We start from the raw sequence: 20,921 nt of genomic DNA, 5'->3' as shown, positions 1-20,921 counted from the left end.
ACTGACTCCCCTGGGGAGACTCCAGAAGTACCCCAAGATCCATGTCAGCACTGGAGAGGAATCCTCAGGTTCCGGCCCCGACTCCACACAAGGTCTTAGGCCCCGGCATCGACGGGAGAGGAATCCCGAGAGGCCCACGAGGAACTCGCATGGGGACTGGCCTTTCCTGAGGCCACCAGAGCGGGTCCCTGAGGTCCCCGTCGTAAGTCGAGAGCACCTGCCGCAACTCGAGAAAATCCAGGAGGTTTTGCCCTCCAGGCGAGATGAGGCCCATTTCCGCTGAGGCTTCTCGAGGCCAATCACATCTAACCACTGGAACTTCCAAAGGGTCCTTCACACCCTTGCTGCAACTCAAGAAGTTCCCCGACATACCCGTCTCCACTCGAGAGGAAGCACCTGGGTCCCGCACACATCCAGGGGAGCCCCGTTTCCGCCTCCTAGCTCGAGATGAGAGATCCTTTCCCTATTTCGTAGGGAAAGAATTCCCGGCGTTCCCGTCGCATCTCAAGAGGAGGCGCTCTCCACAGGAAAGGCGAGAGGAACTCCTGGGTCGTGCCACCATTCCAAGAGTCCCCCAGATGTGTCAGTCCATTCCAGAGAAACCTGTTTTCCCTGCACTGCCTTGACGTTCAAGCCGAGGATCGACTCCCACCACGTGTGCACGTGGGACAGCCCTGTGGGAAAGCCTCGTGGGAAAGCCTCGTGGGAAAGACTCGAGGGAAAACCATAGATCCTTTGATCCACGCGGCGGACTGCGTGACACTGCTGCTACCGCTCTGGAGGAAAGCGCAAGTGCATGCCCGCATTCGAGACGAGGACTGACTCCCCTGGGGAGACTCCAGAAGTACCCCAAGATCCATGTCAGCACTGGAGAGGAATCCTCAGGTTCCGGCCCCGACTCCACACAAGGTCTTAGGCCCCGGCATCGACGGGAGAGGAATCCCGAGAGGCCCCCGAGGAACTCGCATGGGGACTGGCCTTTCCTGAGGCCATCAGAGCGGTTCCCTGAGGTCCCCGTCGTAAGTCGAGAGCACCTGCCGCAACTCGAGAAAATCCAGGAGGTTTTGCCCTCCAGGCGAGATGAGGCCCATTTCCGCTGAGGCTTCTCGAGGCTAATCACGTCTAACCACTGGAACTTCCAAAGGGTCCTTCACACCCTTGCTGCAACTCAAGAAGTTCCCCGACATACCCGTCTCCACTCGAGAGGAAGCACGTGGTGTCCCGCACACATCCAGGGGAGCCCCGTTTCCGCCTCCTAGCTCGAGATGAGGGATCCTTTCCCTGTTTCGTAGGGAAAGAATTCCCGGCGTTCCCGTCGCATCTCAAGAGGAGGCGCTCTCCACAGGAAAGGCGAGAGGAACTCCAGGGTCGTGCCACCATTCCAAGAGTCCCCCAGATGTGTCAGTCCATTCCAGAGGAACCTGTATTCCCTGCACTGCCTTGACGTTCAAGCCGAGAATGGACTCCCACCACGTGTGCACGTGGGACAGCCCTGTGGGAAAGCCTCGTGGGAAAGCCTCGTGGGAAAGACTCGAGGGAAAACCATAGATCCTTTGATCCACGCGGCGGACTGCGTGACACTGCTGCTACCGCTCTGGAGGAAAGTGCAAGTGCATGCCCGCATTCGAGACGAGGACTGACTCCCCTGGGGAGACTCCAGAAGTACCCCAAGATCCATGTCAGCACTGGAGAGGAATCCTCAGGTTCCGGCCCCGACTCCACACAAGGTCTTAGACCCCGGCATCGACGGGAGAGGAATCCCGAGAGGCCCCCGAGGAACTCGCATGGGGACTGGCCTTTCCTGAGGCCACCAGAGCGGTTCCCTGAGGTCCCCGTCGTAAGTCGAGAGCACCTGCCGCAACTCGAGAAAATCCAGGAGGTTTTGCCCTCCAGGCGAGATGAGGCCCATTTCTGCTGAGGCTTCTCGAGGCCAATCACATCTAACCACTGGAACTTCCAAAGGGTCCTTCACACCATTGCTGCAACTCAAGAAGTTCCAAGACATACCCGTCTCCACTCGAGAGGAAGCACGTGGGGTCCCGCACACATCCAGGGGAGCCCCGTTTCCGCCTCCTAGCTCGAGATGAGGGATCCTTTCCCTGTTTCGTAGGGAAAGAATTCCCGGCGTTCCCGTCGCATCTCAAGAGGAGGCGCTCTCCAAGGGAAACGCGAGAGGAACTCCAGGGTCGTGCCACCATTCCAAGAGTCCCCCAGATGTGTCAGTCCATTCCAGAGGAACCTGTTTTCCCTGCACTGCCTTGACGATCAAGCCGAGGATCTAACCCACCACGTGTGCACGAGGGACAGCGCTGTGGGAAAGCCTCGTGGGAAAGCCTCGTGGGAAAGACTCGAGGGAAAACCATAGATCCTTTGATCCACGCGGCGGACTGCGTGACACTGCTGTTACCGCTCTGGAGGAAAGCGCAAGTGCATGCCCGCATTCGAGACGAGGACTGACTCCCCTGGGGAGACTCCAGAAGTACCTCAAGATCCATGTCAGCACTGAAGAGGAATCCTCAGGTTCCGGCCCCGACTCCACACAAGGTCTTAGGCCCGGCATCGACGGGAGAGGAATCCCAAGAGGCCCCCAAGGAACTCGCGTGGGGACTGGCCTTTCCTGAGGCCACCAGAGCGGGTCCCTGAGGTCCCCGTCGTAAGTCGAGAGCACCTGCCGCAACTCGAGAAAATCCAGGAGGTTTTGCCCTCCAGGCGAGATGAGGCCCATTTCCGCTGAGGCTTCTCGAGGCTAATCACGTCTAACCACTAGAACTTCCAAAGGTTCCTTCACACCCTTGCTGCAACTCAAGAAGTTCCCCGACATACCCGTCTCCACTCGAGAGGAAGCACGTGGTGTCCCGCCCACATCCAGGGGAGCCCCGTTTCCGCCTCCTAGCTCGAGATGGGGGATCCTTTCCCTGTTTCGTAGGGAAAGAATTCCCAGCGTTCCTGTCGCATCTCAAGAGGAGGCGCTCTCCACAGGAAAGGCGAGAGGAACTCCAGGGTCGTGCCACCATTCCAAGAGTCCCCCAGATGTGTCAGTCCATTCCAGAGGAACCTGTTTTCCCTGCACTGCCTTGACGTTCAAGCCGAGGATCGACTCCCACCACGTGTGCACGTGGGACAGCCCTGTGGGAAAGCCTCGTGGGAAAGCCTCGTGGGAAAGACTCGAGGGAAAACCATAGATCCTTTGATCCATGCGGCGGATTGCGTGACACTGCTGCTACCGCTCTGGAGGAAAGCGCAAGTGCATGCCCGCATTCTAGACGAGGACTGACTCCCCTGGGGAGACTCCAGAAGTACCCCAAGATCCATGTCAGCACTGGAGAGGAATCCTCAGGTTCCGGCCCCGACTCCACACAAGGTCTTAGGCCCCGGCATCGACGGGAGAGGAATCCCCAGAGGAACTCGCATGGGGACTGGCCTTTCCTGAGGCCACCAGAGCGGGTCCCTGAGGTCCTCGTCGTAAGTCGAGAGCACCTGCCGCAACTCGAGAAAATCCAGGAGGTTTTGTCCTCCAGGCGAGATGAGGCCCATTTCCGCTGAGGCTTCTCGAGGCCAATCACATTTAACCACTGGAACTTCCAAAGGGTCCTTCACACCCTTGCTGCAACTCAAGAAGTTCCCCGACATACCCGTTTCCACTCGAGAGGAAGCACGTGGTGTCCCGCACACATCCAGGGGAGCCCCGTTTCCGCCTCCAAGCTCGAGATGAGGGATCCTTTCCCTGTTTCGTAGGGAAAGAATTCCCGGCGTTCCCGTCGCATCTCAAGATGAGGCACTCTCCACAGGAAAGGCGAGAGGAACTCCAGGGTCGTGACACCATTCCAAGAGTCCCCCAGATGTGTCAGTCCATTCCAGAGGAACCTGTTATCCCTGCACTGCCTTGACGTTCAAGCCGAGGATCGACTCCCACCACGTGTGCACGTGGGACAGCCCTGTGGGAAAGCCTCGTGGGAAAGCCTCGTGGGAAAGACTCGAGGGAAAACCATAGATCCTTTGATCCACGCGGCGGACTGCGTGACACTGCTGCTACCGCTCTGGAGGAAAGCGCAAGTGCATGCCCGCATTCGAGACGAGGACTGACTCCCCTGGGGAGACTCCAGAAGTACCCCAAGATCCATGTCAGCACTGGAGAGGAATCCTCAGGTTCTGGCCCCGACTCCACACAAGGTCTTAGGCCCCGGCATCGACGGGAGAGGAATCCCGAGAGGCCCCCGAGGAACTCGCATGGGGACTGGCCTTTCCTGAGGCCACCAGAGCGGTTCCCTGAGGTCCCCGTCGTAAGTCGAGAGCACCTGCCGCAACTCGAGAAAATACAGGAGGTTTTGCCCTCCAGGCGAGATGAGGCCCATTTCCGCTGAGGCTTCTCGAGGCCAATCACATCTAACCACTGGAACTTCCAAAGGGTCCTTCACACGCTTGCTGCAACTCAAGAAGTTCCCCGACATACCCGTCTCCACTCGAGAGGAAGCACGTGGTGTCCCGCACACATCCAGGGGAGCCCCGTTTCCGCCTCCTAGCTCGAGATGAGGGATCCTTTCCCTGTTTCGTAGGGAAAGAATTCCCGGCGTTCCCGTCGCAACTCAAGAGGAGGCGCTCTCCACAGGAAAGGCGAGAGGAACTCCAGGGTGGTGCCACCATTCCAAGAGTCCCCCAGATGTGTCAGTCCATTCCAGAGGAACCTGTTTTCCCTGCACTGCCTTGACGTTCAAGCCGAGGAGCGACTCCCACCACGTGTGCACGTGGGACAGCCCTGTGGGAAAGCCTCGTGGGAAAGCCTCGTGGGAAAGACTGGAAGGAAAACCATAGATCCTTTGATCCACGCGGCGGACTGCGTGACACTGCTGCTACCGCTCTGGAGGAAAGCGCAAGTGCATGCCCGCATTCGAGACGAGGACTGACTCCCCTGGGGAGACTCCAGAAGTACCCCAAGATCCATGTCAGCACTGGAGAGGAATCCTCAGGTTCCGCCCCCGACTCCACACAAGGTCTTAGGCCCCGGCATCGACGGGAGAGGTATCCCGAGAGGCCCCCGAGGAACTCGCATGGGGACTGGCCTTTCCTGAGGCCACCAGAGCGGGTCCCTGAGGTCCCCGTCGTAAGTCGAGAGCACCTGCCGCAACTCGAGAAAATCCAGGAGGTTTTGCCCTCCAGGCGAGATGAGGCCCATTTCCAATGAGGCTTCTCGAGGCCAATCACATCTAACCACTGGAACTTCCAAAGGGTCTTTCACACCATTGCTGCAACTCAAGAAGTTCCCCGACATACCCGTCTCCACTCGAGAGGAAGCACGTGGGGTCCCGCACACATCCAGGGGAGCCCCGTTTCCGCCTCCTAGCTCGAGATGAGGGATCCTTTCCCTGTTTTGTAGGGAAAGAATTCCCGGCGTTCCCATCGCATCTCAAGAGGAGGCGCTCTCCACAGGAAAGGAGAGAGGAACTCCAGGGTCTAAACACCATTCTAAGAGTCCCCCAGATGTGTCAGTCCTTTCCAGAGGAACCTGTTTTCCCTGCACTGCCTTGACGATCAAGCCGAGGATCTAACCCACCACGTGTGCACGTGGGACAGCGCTGTGGGAAAGCCTCGTGGGAAAGCCTCGTGGGAAAGACTCGAGGGAAAACCATAGATCCTTTGATCCACGCGGCGGACTGCGTGACACTGCTGTTACCGCTCTGGAGGAAAGCGCAAGTGCATGCCCGCATTCGAGACGAGGACTGACTCCCCTGGGGAGACTCCAGAAGTACCCCAAGATCCATGTCAGCACTGAAGAGGAATCCTCAGGTTCCGGCCCCGACTCCACACAAGGTCTTAGGCCCGGCATCGACGGGAGAGGAATCCCGAGAGGCCCCCAAGGAACTCGCGTGGGGACTGGCCTTTCCTGAGGCCACCAGAGCGGGTCCCTGAGGTCCCAGTCGTAAGTCGAGAGTACCTGTCGCAACTCGAGAAAATCCAGGAGGTTTTGCCCTCCAGGCGAGATGAGGCCCATTTCCGCTGAGGCTTCTCGAGGCTAATCACGTCTAACCACTGGAACTTCCAAAGGGTCCTTCACACCCTTGCTGCAACTCAAGAAGTTCCCCGACATACCCGTCTCCACTCGAGAGGAAGCACGTGGTGTCCCGCCCACATCCAGGGGAGCCCCGTTTCCGCCTCCTAGCTCGAGATGAGGGATCCTTTCCCTGTTTCGTAGGGAAAGAATTCCCAGCGTTCCTGTCGCAACTCAAGAGGAGGCGCTCTCCACAGGAAAGGCGAGAGGAACTCCAGGGTCGTGCCACCATTCCAAGAGTCCCCCAGATGTGTCAGTCCATTCCAGAGGAACCTGTTTTCCCTGCACTGCCTTGACGTTCAAGCCGAGGATCGACTCCCACCACGTGTGCACGTGGGACAGCCCTGTGGGAAAGCCTCGTGGGAAAGCCTCGTGGGAAAGACTCGAGGGAAAACCATAGATCCTTTGATCCATGCGGCGGACTGCGTGACACTGCTGCTACCGCTCTGGAGGAAAGCGCAAGTGCATGCCCGCATTCTAGACGAGGACTGACTCCCCTGGGGAGACTCCAGAAGTACCCCAAGATCCATGTCAGCACTGGAGAGGAATCCTCAGGTTCCGGCCCCGACTCCACACAAGGTCTTAGGCCCCGGCATCGACGGGAGAGGAATCCCCAGAGGAACTCGCATGGGGACTGGCCTTTCCTGAGGACACCAGAGCGGGTCCCTGAGGTCTTCGTCGTAAGTCGAGAGCACCTGCCGCAACTCGAGAAAATCCAGGAGGTTTTGTCCTCCAGGCGAGATGAGGCCCATTTCCGCTGAGGCTTCTCGAGGCCAATCACATCTAACCACTGGAACTTCCAAAGGGTCTTTCACACCATTGCTGCAACTCAAGAAGTTCCCCGACATACCCGTCTCCACTCGAGAGGAAGCACGTGGGGTCCCGCACACATCCAGGGGAGCCCCGTTTCCGCCTCCTAGCTCGAGATGAGGGATCCTTTCCCTGTTTTGTAGGGAAAGAATTCCCGGCGTACCCATCGCATCTCAAGAGGAGGCGCTCTCCACAGGAAAGGAGAGAGGAACTCCAGGGTCTAAACACCATTCTAAGAGTCCCCCAGATGTGTCAGTCCTTTCCAGAGGAACCTGTTTTCCCTGCACTGCCTTGACGATCAAGCCGAGGATCTAACCCACCACGTGTGCACGTGGGACAGCGCTGTGGGAAAGCCTCGTGGGAAAGCCTCGTGGGAAAGACTCGAGGGAAAACCATAGATCCTTTGATCCACGCGGCGGACTGCGTGACACTGCTGTTACCGCTCTGGAGGAAAGCGCAAGTGCATGCCCGCATTCGAGACGAGGACTGACTCCCCTGGGGAGACTCCAGAAGTACCCCAAGATCCATGTCAGCACTGAAGAGGAATCCTCAGGTTCCGGCCCCGACTCCACACAAGGTCTTAGGCCCGGCATCGACGGGAGAGGAATCCCGAGAGGCCCCCAAGGAACTCGCGTGGGGACTGGCCTTTCCTGAGGCCACCAGAGCGGGTCCCTGAGGTCCCAGTCGTAAGTCGAGAGCACCTGTCGCAACTCGAGAAAATCCAGGAGGTTTTGCCCTCCAGGCGAGATGAGGCCCATTTCCGCTGAGGCTTCTCGAGGCTAATCACGTCTAACCACTGGAACTTCCAAAGGGTCCTTCACACCCTTGCTGCAACTCAAGAAGTTCCCCGACATACCCGTCTCCACTCGAGAGGAAGCACGTGGTGTCCCGCCCACATCCAGGGGAGCCCCGTTTCCGCCTCCTAGCTCGAGATGAGGGATCCTTTCCCTGTTTCGTAGGGAAAGAATTCCCAGCGTTCCTGTCGCATCTCAAGAGGAGGCGCTCTCCACAGGAAAGGCGAGAGGAACTCCAGGGTCGTGCCACCATTCCAAGAGTCCCCCAGATGTGTCAGTCCATTCCAGAGGAACCTGTTTTCCCTGCACTGCCTTGACGTTCAAGCCGAGGATCGACTCCCACCACGTGTGCACGTGGGACAGCCCTGTGGGAAAGCCTCGTGGGAAAGCCTCGTGGGAAAGACTCGAGGGAAAACCATAGATCCTTTGATCCATGCGGCGGACTGCGTGACACTGCTGCTACCGCTCTGGAGGAAAGCGCAAGTGCATGCCCGCATTCTAGACGAGGACTGACTCCCCTGGGGAGACTCCAGAAGTACCCCAAGATCCATGTCAGCACTGGAGAGGAATCCTCAGGTTCCGGCCCCGACTCCACACAAGGTCTTAGGCCCCGGCATCGACGGGAGAGGAATCCCCAGAGGAACTCGCATGGGGACTGGCCTTTCCTGAGGACACCAGAGCGGGTCCCTGAGGTCTTCGTCGTAAGTCGAGAGCACCTGCCGCAACTCGAGAAAATCCAGGAGGTTTTGTCCTCCAGGCGAGATGAGGCCCATTTCCGCTGAGGCTTCTCGAGGCCAATCACATCTAACCACTGGAACTTCCAAAGGGTCCTTCACACCCTTGCTGCAACTCAAGAAGTTCCCCGACATACCCGTTTCCACTCGAGAGGAAGCACGTGGGGTCCCGCACACATCCAGGGGAGCCCCGTTTCCGCCTCCAAGCTCGAGATGAGGGATCCTTTCCCTGTTTCGTAGGGAAAGAATTCCCGGCGTTCCCGTCGCATCTCAAGATGAGGCGCTCTCCACAGGAAAGGCGAGAGGAACTCCAGGGTCGTGACACCATTCCAAGAGTCCCCCAGATGTGTCAGTCCATTCCAGAGGAACCTGTTATCCCTGCACTGCCTTGACGTTCAAGCCGAGGATCGACTCCCACCACGTGTGCACGTGGGACAGCCCTGTGGGAAAGCCTCGTGGGAAAGCCTCGTGGGAAAGACTCGAGGGAAAACCATAGATCCTTTGATCCACGCGGCGGACTGCGTGACACTGCTGCTACCGCTCTGGAGGAAAGCGCAAGTGCATGCCCGCATTCGAGACGAGGACTGACTCCCCTGGGGAGACTCCAGAAGTACCCCAAGATCCATGTCAGCACTGGAGAGGAATCCTCAGGTTCCGGCCCCGACTCCACACAAGGTCTTAGGCCCCGGCATCGACGGGAGAGGAATCCCGAGAGGCCCCCGAGGAACTCGCATGGGGACTGGCCTTTCCTGAGGCCACCAGAGCGGTTCCCTGAGGTCCCCGTCGTAAGTCGAGAGCACCTGCCGCAACTCGAGAAAATCCAGGAGGTTTTGCCCTCCAGGCGAGATGAGGCCCATTTCCGCTGAGGCTTCTCGAGGCCAATCACATCTAACCACTGGAACTTCCAAAGGGTCCTTCACACGCTTGCTGCAACTCAAGAAGTTCCCCGACATACCCGTCTCCACTCGAGAGGAAGCACGTGGGGTCCCGCACACATCCAGGGGAGCCCCGTTTCCGCCTCCTAGCTCGAGATGAGGGATCCTTTCCCTGTTTCGTAGGGAAAGACTTCCCGGCGTTCCCGTCGCAACTCAAGAGGAGGCGCTCTCCACAGGAAAGGCGAGAGGAACTCCAGGGTCGTGACACCATTCCAAGAGTCCCCCAGATGTGTCAGTCCATTCCAGAGGAACCTGTTTTCCCTGCACTGCCATGACGTTCAAGCCGAGGAGCGACTCCCACCACGTGTGCACGTGGGACAGCCCTGTGGGAAAGCCTCGTGGGAAAGCCTCGTGGGGAAGACTCGAGGGAAAACCATAGATCCTTTGATCCACGCGGCGGACTGCGTGACACTGCTGCTACCGCTCTGGAGGAAAGCGCAAGTGCATGCCCGCATTCGAGACGAGGACTGACTCCCCTGGGGAGACTCCAGAAGTACCCCAAGATCCATGTCAGCACTGGAGAGGAATCCTCAGGTTCCGGCCCCGACTCCACACAAGGTCTTAGGCCCCGGCATCGTCGGAAGAGGAATCCCGAGAGGCCCCTGAGGAACTCGCATGGGGACTGGCCTTTCCTGAGGCCAGCAGAGGGGGTCCCTGAGGTCCCCGTCGTAAGTCGAGAGCACCTGCCGCAACTCGAGAAAATCCAGGAGGTTTTGCCCTCCAGGTGAGATGAGGCCCATTTCCGCTGAGGCTTCTCGAGGCCAATCACATCTAACCACTGGACCTTCCAAAGGGTCCTTCACACCCTTGCTGCAACTCAAGAAGTTCCCCGACATACTCGTATCCACTCGAGAGGAAGCACGTGTGTCCCGTACACATCCAGGGGAGACCCGTTTCCGCCTCCTAGCTCGAGATGAGGGATCCTTTCACTGTTTCGTAGGGAAAGAATTCCCGGCGTTCCCGTCGCATCTCAAGAGGAGGCGCTCTCCACAGGAAAGGCGAGAGGAACTCCAGGGTCGTGCCACCATTCCAAGAGTCCCCCAGATGTGTCAGTCCATTCCAGAGGAACCTGTTTTCCCTGCACTGCCTTGACGTTCAAGCCGAGGATCGACTCCCACCACGTGTGCACGTGGGACAGCCCTGTGGGAAAGCCTCGTGGGAAAGCCTCGTGGGAAAGCCTCGAGGGAATGACTCGAGGGAAAACCATAGATCCATTGATCCACGCGGAGGACTGCGTGACACTGCTGCTACCGCTCTGGAGGAAAGCGCAAGTGCATGCCCGCATTCGACACGAGGACTGACTCCCCTGGGGCACTCCAGAAGTACCCCAAGATCCATGTCAGCACTGGAGAGGAATCCTCAGGTTCCGGCCCCGACTCCTCACAAGGTCTTGGGCCCTGGCATCGACGGGAGAGGAATCCCGAGAGGCCCCCGAGGAACTCGCATGGGGACTGGCCTTTCCTGAGGCCACCAGAGCGGGTCCCTGAGGTCCCCGTCGTAAGTCGAGAGCACCTGCCGCAACTCGAGAAAATCCAGGGGGTTTTGCCCTCCAGGCGAGATGAGGCCCATTTCCGCTGAGGCTTCTCGAGGCCAATCACATCTAACCACTGGAACTTCCAAAGGGTCTTTCACACCATTGCTGCAACTCAAGAAGTTCCCCGACATACCCGTCTCCACTCGAGAGGAAGCACGTGGGGTCCCGCACACATCAAGGGGAGCCCCGTTTCCGCCTCCTAGCTCGAGATGAGGGATCCTTTCCCTGTTTTGTAGGGAAAGAATTCCCGGCGTTCCCATCGCATCTCAAGAGGAGGCGCTCTCCACAGGAAAGGAGAGAGGAACTCCAGGGTCTAGACACCATTCTAAGAGTCCCCCAGATGTGTCAGTCCATTCCAGAGGAACCTGTTTTCCCTGCACTGCCTTGACGATCAAGCCGAGGATCTACTCCCACCACGTGTGCACGTGGGACAGCCCTGTGGGAAAGCCTCGTGGCAAAGCCTCGTGGGAAAGCCTCGAGGGAATGACTCGAGGGAAAACCATAGATCCTTTGATCCACGCGGAGGACTGCGTGACACTGCTGCTACCGCTCAGGAGGAAAGCGCAAATGCATGCCCGCATTCGAGACGAGGACTGACTCCCCTGGGGAGACTCCAGAAGTACCCCAAGATCCATGTCAGCACTGGAGAGGAATCCTCAGGTTCCGGCCCCGACTCCACACAAGGTCTTAGGCCCCGGTATCGACGGGAGAGGAATCCCCAGAGGAACTCGCATGGGGACTGGCCTTTCCTGAGGCCACCAGAGCGGGTCCCTGAGGTCTACGTCGTAAGTCGAGAGCACCTGCCGCAACTCGAGAAAATCCAGGAGGTTTTGTCCTCCAGGCGAGATGAGGCCCATTTCCGCTGAGGCTTCTCGAGGCCAATCACATCTAACCACTGGAACTTCCAAAGGGTCCTTCACACCCTTGCTGCAACTCAAGAAGTTCCCCGACATACCCGTTTCCACTCGAGAGGAAGCACGTGGGGTCCCGCACACATCCAGGGGAGCCCCGTTTCCGCCTCCAAGCTCGAGATGAGGGATCCTTTCCCTGTTTCGTAGGGAAAGAATTCCCGGCGTTCCCGTCGCATCTCAAGATGAGGCGCTCTCCACAGGAAAGGCGAGAGGAACTCCAGGGTCGTGACACCATTCCAAGAGTCCCCCAGATGTGTCAGTCCATTCCAGAGGAACCTGTTATCCCTGCACTGCCTTGACGTTCAAGCCGAGGATCGACTCCCACCACGTGTGCACGTGGGACAGCCCTGTGGGAAAGCCTCGTGGGAAAGCCTCGTGGGAAAGACTCGAGGGAAAACCATAGATCCTTTGATCCACGCGGCGGACTGCGTGACACTGCTGCTACCGCTCTGGAGGAAAGCGCAAGTGCATGCCCGCATTCGAGACGAGGACTGACTCCCCTGGGGAGACTCCAGAAGTACCCCAAGATCCATGTCAGCACTGGAGAGGAATCCTCAGGTTCCGGCCCCGACTCCACACAAGGTCTTAGGCCCCGGCATCGACGGGAGAGGAATCCCGAGAGGCCCCCGAGGAACTCGCATGGGGACTGGCCTTTCCTGAGGCCACCAGAGCGGTTCCCTGAGGTCCCCGTCGTAAGTCGAGAGCACCTGCCGCAACTCGAGAAAATCCAGGAGGTTTTGCCCTCCAGGCGAGATGAGGCCCATTTCCGCTGAGGCTTCTCGAGGCCAATCACATCTAACCACTGGAACTTCCAAAGGGTCCTTCACACGCTTGCTGCAACTCAAGAAGTTCCCCGACATACCCGTCTCCACTCGAGAGGAAGCACGTGGGGTCCCGCACACATCCAGGGGAGCCCCGTTTCCGCCTCCTAGCTCGAGATGAGGGATCCTTTCCCTGTTTCGTAGGGAAAGACTTCCCGGCGTTCCCGTCGCAACTCAAGAGGAGGCGCTCTCCACAGGAAAGGCGAGAGGAACTCCAGGGTCGTGACACCATTCCAAGAGTCCCCCAGATGTGTCAGTCCATTCCAGAGGAACCTGTTTTCCCTGCACTGCCATGACGTTCAAGCCGAGGAGCGACTCCCACCACGTGTGCACGTGGGACAGCCCTGTGGGAAAGCCTCGTGGGAAAGCCTCGTGGGGAAGACTCGAGGGAAAACCATAGATCCTTTGATCCACGCGGCGGACTGCGTGACACTGCTGCTACCGCTCTGGAGGAAAGCGCAAGTGCATGCCCGCATTCGAGACGAGGACTGACTCCCCTGGGGAGACTCCAGAAGTACCCCAAGATCCATGTCAGCACTGGAGAGGAATCCTCAGGTTCCGGCCCCGACTCCACACAAGGTCTTAGGCCCCGGCATCGTCGGAAGAGGAATCCCGAGAGGCCCCTGAGGAACTCGCATGGGGACTGGCCTTTCCTGAGGCCAGCAGAGGGGGTCCCTGAGGTCCCCGTCGTAAGTCGAGAGCACCTGCCGCAACTCGAGAAAATCCAGGAGGTTTTGCCCTCCAGGTGAGATGAGGCCCATTTCCGCTGAGGCTTCTCGAGGCCAATCACATCTAACCACTGGACCTTCCAAAGGGTCCTTCACACCCTTGCTGCAACTCAAGAAGTTCCCCGACATACTCGTATCCACTCGAGAGGAAGCACGTGTGTCCCGTACACATCCAGGGGAGACCCGTTTCCGCCTCCTAGCTCGAGATGAGGGATCCTTTCCCTGTTTCGTAGGGAAAGAATTCCCGGCGTTCCCGTCGCATCTCAAGAGGAGGCGCTCTCCACAGGAAAGGCGAGAGGAACTCCAGGGTCGTGCCACCATTCCAAGAGTCCCCCAGATGTGTCAGTCCATTCCAGAGGAACCTGTTTTCCCTGCACTGCCTTGACGTTCAAGCCGAGGATCGACTCCCACCACGTGTGCACGTGGGACAGCCCTGTGGGAAAGCCTCGTGGGAAAGCCTCGTGGGAAAGCCTCGTGGGAAAGCCTCGTGGGAAAGACTCGAGGGAAAACCATAGATCCTTTGATCCACGCGGCGGACTGCGTGACACTGCTGCTACCGCTCTGGAGGAAAGCGCAAGTGCATGCCCGCATTCGAGACGAGGACTGACTCCCCTGGGGAGACTCCAGAATTACCCCAAGATCCATGTCAGCACTGGAGAGGAATCCTCAGGTTCCGGCCCCGACTCCACACAAGGTCTTAGGCCCCGGCATCGACGGGAGAGAAATGCTGAGAGGCCCCCGAGGAACTCGCATGGGGACTGGCCTTTCCTGAGGCCACCAGAGCGGTTCCCTGAGGTCCCCGTCGTAAGTCGAGAGCACCTGCCGCAACTCGAGAAAATCCAGGAGGTTTTGCCCTCCAGGCGAGATGAGGCCCATTTCCAATGAGGCTTCTCGAGGCCAATCACATCTAACCACTGGAACTTCCAAAGGGTCTTTCACACCATTGCTGCAACTCAAGAAGTTCCCCGACATACCCGTCTCCACTCGAGAGGAAGCACGTGGGGTCCCGCACACATCCAGGGGAGCCCCGTTTCCGGCTCCTAGCTCGAGATGAGGGATCCTTTCCCTGTTTTGTAGGGAAAGAATTCCCGGCGTTCCCATCGCATCTCAAGAGGAGGCGCTCTCCACAGGAAAGGAGAGAGGAACTCCAGGGTCTAAACACCATTCTAAGAGTCCCCCAGATGTGTCAGTCCATTCCAGAGGAACCTGTTTTCCCTGCACTGCCTTGACGATCAAGCCGAGGATCTAACCCACCACGTGTGCACGTGGGACAGCGCTGTGGGAAAGCCTCGTGGGAAAGCCTCGTGGGAAAGACTCGAGGGAAAACCATAGATCCTTTGATCCACGCGGCGGACTGCGTGACACTGCTGTTACCGCTCTGGAGGAAAGCGCAAGTGCATGCCCGCATTCGAGACGAGGACTGACTCCCCTGGGGAGACTCCAGAAGTACCCCAAGATCCATGTCAGCACTGAAGAGGAATCCTCAGGTTCCGGCCCCGACTCCACACAAGGTCTTAGGCCCGGCATCGACGGGAGAGGAATCCCGAGAGGCCCCCAAGGAACTCGCGTGGGGACTGGCCTTTCCTGAGGCCACCAGAGCGGGTCCCTGAGGTCCCAGTCATAAGTCGAGAGCACCTGTCGCAACTCGAGAAAATCCAGGAGGTTTTGCCCTCCAGGCGAGATGAGGCCCATTTCCGCTGAGGCTTCTCGAGGCTAATCACGTCTAACCACTGGAACTTCCAAAGGGTCCTTCACACCCTTGCTGCAACTCAAGAAGTTCCCCGACATACCCGTCTCCACTCGAGAGGAAGCACGTGGTGTCCCGCCCACATCCAGGGGAGCCCCGTTTCCGCCTCCTAGCTCGAGATGAGGGATCCTTTCCCTGTTTCGTAGGGAAAGAATTCCCAGCGTTCCTGTCGCATCTCAAGAGGAGGCGCTCTCCACAGGAAAGGCGAGAGGAACTCCAGGGTCGTGCCACCATTCCAAGAGTCCCCCAGATGCGTCAGTCCATTCCAGAGGAACCTGTTTTCCCTGCACTGCCTTGACGTTCAAGCCGAGGATCGACTCCCACCACGTGTGCACGTGGGACAGCCCTGTGGGAAAGCCTCGTGGGAAAGCCTCGTGGGAAAGACTCGAGGGAAAACCATAGATCCTTTGATCCATGCGGCGGACTGCGTGACACTGCTGCTACCGCTCTGGAGGAAAGCGCAAGTGCATGCCCGCATTCTAGACGAGGACTGACTCCCCTGGGGAGACTCCAGAAGTACCCCAAGATCCATGTCAGCACTGGAGAGGAATCCTCAGGTTCCGGCCCCGACTCCACACAAGGTCTTAGGCCCCGGCATCGACGGGAGAGGAATCCCCAGAGGAACTCGCATGGGGACTGGCCTTTCCTGAGGCCACCAGAGCGTGTCCCTGAGGTCCTCGTCGTAAGTCGAGAGCACCTGCCGCAACTCGAGAAAATCCAGGAGGTTTTGTCCTCCAGGCGAGATGAGGCCCATTTCCGCTGAGGCTTCTCGAGGCCAATCACATCTAACCACTGGAACTTCCAAAGGGTCCTTCACACCCTTGCTGCAACTCAAGAAGTTCCCCGACATACCCGTTTCCACTCGAGAGGAAGCACGTGGGGTCCCGCACACATCCAGGGGAGCCCCGTTTCCGCCTCCAAGCTCGAGATGAGGGATCCTTTCCCTGTTTCGTAGGGAAAGAATTCCCGGCGTTCCCGTCGCATCTCAAGATGAGGCGCTCTCCACAGGAAAGGCGAGAGGAACTCCAGGGTCGTGACACCATTCCAAGAGTCCCCCAGATGTGTCAGTCCATTCCAGAGGAACCTGTTATCCCTGCACTGCCTTGACGTTCAAGCCGAGGATCGACTCCCACCACGTGTGCACGTGGGACAGCCCTGTGGGAAAGCCTCGTGGGAAAGCCTCGTGGGAAAGACTCGAGGGAAAACCATAGATCCTTTGATCCACGCGGCGGACTGCGTGACACTGCTGCTACCGCTCTGGAGGAAAGCGCAAGTGCATGCCCGCATTCGAGACGAGGACTGACTCCCCTGGGGAGACTCCAGAAGTCCCCCAAGATCCATGTCAGCACTGGAGAGGAATCCTCAGGTTCCGGCCCCGACTCCACACAAGGTCTTAGGCCCCGGCATCGACGGGAGAGGAATCCCGAGAGGTCCCCGAGGAACTCGCATGGGGACTGGCCTTTCCTGAGGCCACCAGAGCGGTTCCCTGAGGTCCCTGTCGTAAGTCGAGAGCACCTGCCGCAACTCGAGAAAATCCAGGAGGTTTTGCCCTCCAGGCGAGATGAGGCCCATTTCCGCTGAGGCTTCTCGAGGCCAATCACATCTAACCACTGGACCTTCCAAAGGGTCCTTCACACCCTTGCTGCAACTCAAGAAGTTCCCCGACATACTCGTATCCACTCGAGAGGAAGCACGTGGGTCCCGTACACATCCAGGGGAGACCCGTTTCCGCCTCCTAGCTCGAGATGAGGGATCCTTTCCCTGTTTCGTAGGGAAAGAATTCCCGGCGTTCCCGTCGCATCTCAAGAGGAGGCGCTCTCCACAGGAAAGGCGAGAGGAACTCCAGGGTCGTGCCACCATTCCAAGAGTCCCCCAGATGTGTCAGTCCATTCCAGAGGAACCTGTTTTCCCTGCACTGCCTTGACGTTCAAGCCGAGGATCGACTCCCACCACGTGTGCACGTGGGACAGCCCTGTGGGAAAGCCTCGTGGGAAAGCCTCGTGGGAAAGCCTCGAGGGAATGACTCGAGGGAAAACCATAGATCCATTGATCCACGCGGAGGACTGCGTGACACTGCTGCTACCGCTCTGGAGGAAAGCGCAAGTGCATGCCCGCATTCGACACGAGGACTGACTCCCCTGGGGCACTCCAGAAGTACCCCAAGATCCATGTCAGCACTGGAGAGGAATCCTCAGGTTCCGGCCCCGACTCCTCACAAGGTCTTGGGCCCTGGCATCGACGGGAGAGGAATCCCGAGAGGCCCCCGAGGAACTCGCATGGGGACTGGCCTTTCCTGAGGCCACCAGAGCGGGTCCCTGAGGTCCCCGTCGTAAGTCGAGAGCACCTGCCGCAACTCGAGAAAATCCAGGCGGTTTTGCCCTCCAGGCGAGATGAGGCCCATTTCCGCTGAGGCTTCTCGAGGCCAATCACATCTAACCACTGGAACTTCCAAAGGGTCTTTCACACCATTGCTGCAACTCAAGAAGTTCCCCGACATACCCGTCTCCACTCGAGAGGAAGCACGTGGGGTCCCGCACACATCCAGGGGAGCCCCGTTTCCGCCTCCTAGCTCGAGATGAGGGATCCTTTCCCTGTTTTGTAGGGAAAGAATTCCCGGCGTTCCCATCGCATCTCAAGAGGAGGCGCTCTCCACAGGAAAGGAGAGAGGAACTCCAGGGTCTAGACACCATTCTAAGAGTCCCCCAGATGTGTCAGTCCATTCCAGAGGAACCTGTTTTCCCTGCACTGCCTTGACGATCAAGCCGAGGATCTACTCCCACCACGTGTGCACGTGGGACAGCGCTGTGGGAAAGCCTCGTGGCAAAGCCTCGTGGGAAAGCCTCGAGGGAATGACTCGAGGGAAAGACTCGAGGGAAAACCATAGATCCTTTGATCCACGCGGCGGACTGCGTGACACTGCTGCTACCGCTCTGGAGGAAAGCGCAAGTGCATGCCCGCATTCGAGACGAGGACTGACTCCCCTGGGGAGACTCCAGAAGTACCCCAAGATCCATGTCAGCACTGGAGAGGAATCCTCAGGTTCCGGCCCCGACTCCACACAAGGTCTTAGGCCCCGGCATCGACGGGAGAGGAATCCCGAGAGGCCCCCGAGGAACTCGCATGGGGACTGGCCTTTCCTGAGGCCACCAGAGCGGGTCCCTGAGGTCCCCGTCGTAAGTCGAGAGCACCTGCCGCAACTCGAGAAAATCCAGGAGGTTTTGCCCTCCAGGCGAGATGAGGCCCATTTCCGCTGAGGCTTCTCGAGGCTAATCACTTCTAACCACTGGAACTTTCAAAGGGTCCTTCACACCCTTGCTGCAACTCAAGAAGTTCCCCGACATACCCGTCTCCACTCGAGAGGAAGCACGTGGGTCCCGCACACATCGAGGGGAGCCCCGTTTCCGCCTCCTAGCTCGTAATGAGGGATCCTTTCCCTGTTTCGTAGGGAAAGAATTCCCGGCGTTCCCGTTGCATCTCAAGAGGAGGCGCTCTCCACAGGAAAGGCGAGAGGAACTCCAGGGTCGTGCCACCATTCCAAGAGTCCCCCAGATGTGTCAGTCCATTCCAGAGGAACCTGTTTTCCCTGCACTGCCTTGACGTTCAAGCCGAGGATCGACTCCCACCACGTGTGCACGTGGGACAGCCCTGTGGGAAAGCCTCGTGGGAAAGCCTCGTGGGAAAGACTCGAGGGAAAATCATAGATCCTTTGATCCACGCGGCGGACTGCGTGACACTGCTGCTACCGCTCTGGAGGAAAGCGCAAGTGCATGCCCGCATTCGAGACGAGGACTGACTCCCCTGGGGAGACTCCAGAAGTACCCCAAGATCCATGTCAGCACTGGAGAGGAATCCTCAGGTTCCGGCCCCGACTCCACACAAGGTCTTAGGCCCCGGCATCGACGGGAGAGGAATCCCGAGAGGCCCCGAGGAACTCGCATGGGGACTGGCTTTCCTGAGGCCACCAGAGCGGTTCCCTGAGGTCCCCGTCGTAAGTCGAGAGCACCTGCCGCAACTCGAGAAAATCCAGGAGGTTTTGCCCTCCAGGCGAGATGAGGCCCATTTCCGCTGAGGCTTCTCGAGGCCAATCACATCTATCCACTGGAACTTCCAAAGGGTCCTTCACACCATTGCTGCAACTCAAGAAGTTCCACGACATACCCGTCTGCACTCGAGAGGAAGCACGTGGGGTCCCGCACACATCCAGGGGAGCCCTGTTTCCGCCTCCTAGCTCGAGATGAGGGATCCTTTCCCTGTTTCGTAGGGAAAGAATTCCCGGCGTTCCCGTCGCATCTCAAGAGGAGGCGCTCTCCAAAGGAAAGGCGAGAGGAACTCCAGGGTCGTGACACCATTCCAAGAGTCCCCCAGATGTGTCAGTCCATTGCAGAGGAACCTGTTTTCCCTGCACTGCCTTGACGTTCAAGCCGAGGATCGACTCCCACCACGTGTGCACGTGGGACAGCCCTGTGCGAAAGCCTCGTGGGAAAGCCTCGTGGGAAAGACTCGAGGGAAAACCATAGATCCTTAGATCCATGCGGCGGACTGCGTGACACTGCTGCTACGCTCTGGAGGAAAGCGCAAGTGCATGCCCGCATTCGAGACGAGGACTGACTCCCCTGGGGAGACTCCAGAAGTACCCCAAGATCCATGTCAGCACTGGAGAGGAATCCTCAGGTTCCGGCCCCGACTCCACACAAGGTCTTAGGCCCCGGCATCGACGGGAGAGGAATCCCGAGAGGCACCCGAGGAACTCGCATGGGGACTGGCCTTTCCTGAGGCCACCAGAGCGGGTCCCTGAGGTCCCCGTCGTAAGTCGAGAGCACCTGCCGCAACTCGAGAAAATCCAGGAGGTTTTGCCCTCCAGGCGAGATGAGGCCCATTTCCGCTGAGGCTTCTCGAGGCCAATCACATCTAACCACTGGAACTTCCAAAGGGTCCTTCACACCATTGCTGCAACTCAAGAAGTTCCCCGACATACCCGTCTCCACTCGAGAGGAAGCACGTGGGGTCCCGCACACATCCAGGGGAGCCCCGTTGCCGCCTCCAAGCTCGAGATGAGGGATCTTTTCCCTGTTTCGTAGGGAAAGAATTCCCGGCGTTCCCGTCGCATCTCAAGAGGAGGCGCTCTCCACAGGAAAGGCGAGAGGAACTCCAGGGTCATGCCACCATTCCAAGAGTCCCCCAGATGTGTCAGTCCATTCCAGAGGAACCTGTTTTCCCTGCACTGCCTTGACGTTCAAGCCGAGGATCGACTCCCACCACGTGTGCACGTGGGACAGCCCTGTGGGAAAGCCTCGTGGGAAAGCCTCGTGGGAAAGACTCGAGGGAAAACCATAGATCCTTTGATCCACGTGGCGGACTGCGAGACACTGCTGCTACCGCTCTGGAGGAAAGCGCAAGTGCATGCCCGCATTCGAGACGAGGACTGACTCCCCTGGGGAGACTCCAGAAGTACCCCAGATCCATGTCAGCACTGGAGAGGAATCCTCAGGTTCCGGCCCCGACTCCACACAAGGTCTTAGGCCCCGGCATCGACGGGAGAGGAATCCCGAGACGCCCCCGAGGAACTCGCATGGGGACTGGCCTTTCGTGAGGCCACCAGAGCGGGTCCCTGAGGTCCCCGTCGTAAGTCGAGAGCACCTGCCGCAACTCGAGAAAATCCAGGAGGTTTTGCCCTCCAGGCGAGATGAGGCCCATTTCCGCTGAGGCTTCTCGAGTCTAATCACGTCTAACCACTGGAACTTCCAAAGGGTCCTTCAAACCCTTGCTGCAACTCAAGAAGTTCCCCGACATACCCGTCTCCACTCGAGAGGAAGCACGTGGGTCCCGCACACATCCAAGGGAGCCCCGTTTCCGCCTCCTAGCTC

Source organism: Ovis canadensis, chromosome 13 (assembly GCF_042477335.2).
Source record: "Ovis canadensis isolate MfBH-ARS-UI-01 breed Bighorn chromosome 13, ARS-UI_OviCan_v2, whole genome shotgun sequence".
Classification (NCBI taxonomy): Eukaryota; Metazoa; Chordata; class Mammalia; order Artiodactyla; family Bovidae; genus Ovis; species Ovis canadensis.
Note: the sequence above shows the minus strand (reverse complement) of the source record.